Consider the following 2,694-nt stretch of genomic DNA (forward strand, 5'->3'; position numbering starts at 1 on the left):
CCGCCCCAACGTCGCGTGAGGGGTTGATGCAGTCACGTGACACAAAGCACGAGCAAAAGGATAGAACAGCCCCTTGCCGGGACACGTGATTCCAGCGCGCCTGTCGTCCGGCCATTTGTATGGCTATGCGAGGACCAGCGCCAGCGGGAGAGGCGTTGGTTTGCTTTGCTTTCCGCTTCTATTGATCGAGCGGATGCCTCCTTTGAGGTGAAGGTGGCACGAGGGTTTCGTCAGTAAGCTTCGAGCCTTTAACTGCAGCTTCGTGTGTGTTTTGCCTGAGAGTAAACCCATTGAAAAGTTGTTGAGTTGGAAATGCAGACTTGGTATGCAATTGAGGTCCATGTGGATTGAATTAAATCGGTGCAAGAATTGCCTCTCCTTACACGTTCACCTATGCGATTGAGAGTCCGCCTACTTTGCTAATTTCTCAAGAGCTGGATATGATCCATTCCCACCCTGACTGGATTGTCTGCACTCTTTCAGTATTTTCTTGTTTTCATCTGTGCCCTGTAATGATGATCCGAAGCTTCACGATCCCGTAGCTATTTGAAGAAACGCATCCTTTTCCTTCTGCCTCTTTTGAGCTCTTTCTAGTTCTTTCCCGCGTTTGTTCCAAAAAGCTTCATAGGTTGCAATCCTGTGTTGAACTCTTGTGAGATTCACTTTGAGTCTATACATAAAGTTGGGCTTTCTATTAAGTTCAGCAGGCTGACAGTACTATCTTACTATTACTGCCAGCTGAAGATGCCTGCAACACACTGGAGGGACACTGTGCTGTGGTGCTTAGATTGTTGGCCTGGGATTGAGACCTGTATTCAAATCCCCAATCAGTCCTGAAAATGACTGGGTGACTATCGGCTAGTCCCCACTCTAAACCTAGTGTACCTCTCAAGGTTATAAGAATGAAATAAAGGGGAAAATAGAGATTTATTTAACTGACCTCTATGGCTGGAACATACTTTTTAAAGCAGTGGCTTCTAGGATGTAGCTAATGAATTGTTGAAGCTAGTCAGTGAGTGAAAAGGAGTAAGCTTGAGTTGTTACTGATACTGCTTTGAAACACTAATGCTGTTTGCCTACTTCTGAATTTGTGAATAAATATATAGTGTGAATTCCTAGTGCTACCTTATGTGACTAGTTTTAAGACTGCTTCCAGAATATTCTTACTGCTCAGAGATGGAAATATGAAATAGACCCATCTTAACATTTTGGAAATTTGGGTGTTTGATCTGCTATGACAGTAGTAAATGTTTCTAATATTATTCCTAAGGACTCCAATCCACAGTGTACTATTAATCTAGTGTAATACAACTTTGAATTTTATATTAGGGCACTATTTCTCCAATTTAGTGCTCTTCCACAAAGTTGCAGTGGATTTTGGGACATTTTTAAAATCTAGGAAACATAGCTGCGAGCTAAACTACATGAGACACCCCACATGTGTTGGGTGTCTTGTGTAGTTTAGCTCTTAGTTTACTTAGAACATTGACCAGGCTTACACAGCTGACCAGTATGAACTGAGATAGTAACATACATGGTATCCAGCATTGTCATGGCCGTGTATAGCAAGGGAAGAGTGACAGAGGTGAAGAAGCTTGCATTATTCTCTTTCTGCCATGATCAGTCTTCCCATTGGAGATTCCCAGGAACTACCACACTAATCCTATCAAAACTAATGGTTGGTCTTGGAAAAAGTGGACTAAGGGATACTATATCTCATGAGGGTCTTGTTACCTTCCACAGTACAGTACTATTCAAACAGGGTTGGAGTCTATCTGCTTTTTCTACATGAAAGGAAGAGGGGAAATCGAGTTTTCGAGACTCATAGAACTCCCTTTATCAGAACTGAAGGCAGACAAAGGGAGAGCTCTGACACTCAAAAGCTCATACTCTGAAAGGCTAGTTGGTCTTTAAAGTGCTACTGGACCTGAATCTTGCTAATTCCAAGCTAATAACTCAGTTGTTATTTGGTGCACTGGTCTAGATAGAAGCCTGTCAAGAAACACTGGGATATCCATTGATGATATTTTTGTATATGTTTGCATAAACTTACTAGCTCCATAGCCAGGATTGCCCTGACATCAGAACTGGGTGTTCATTCCCTTGAAGCTCCAGCTTGGGTGACTGTCCTTAAGATACTGGGCTCTTTATTATTTTGCAACTGCAGACTAACATGGCTAACTCCTCTGGATCTATGCTCTTAAGATGTAGCTGAAGATTGTATTTGCTTCCAAAAATAACAGCTGCCTTTTATTGTTAAGAAAGGATGTTTATTTAAGCTCTTGGAAGCAGCTGATAGAAAATAGATTTATGTTGGGAATCCAAATTTGGGACAGGGAGTCGAGGGGAGTAAAGAAAGCTAGAACAGTCATTTTGGACCATTTATATACATTGGCTTTTCTGAGGTCTCATTTTAGAGCATGTAGTTTGCTCTCCTATTTATTTGGGACAATCCACTATATATTAAGCTATTGACTGTCCCCTGATATAAGAGAACATTTATCCTAGCTAGATTGAAAGTAATGAATGGTCAATACGGTAAAACGTCTTATTCGGATATGCTATGCTTATGTGCCTCCAGGAAAACTGATACTTCAGAACATTGTTTATTGGAATGTCCCTACTTTCAAAGATGAGAAATTTGTGGATTACCCCATCCCTATGTGAGATGTCAGGTGCATCAGTGGGAAAAGA

The sequence above is a fragment of the Eublepharis macularius genome, chromosome 6, assembly GCF_028583425.1.
Source record: "Eublepharis macularius isolate TG4126 chromosome 6, MPM_Emac_v1.0, whole genome shotgun sequence".
NCBI lineage: Eukaryota > Metazoa > Chordata > Lepidosauria > Squamata > Eublepharidae > Eublepharis > Eublepharis macularius.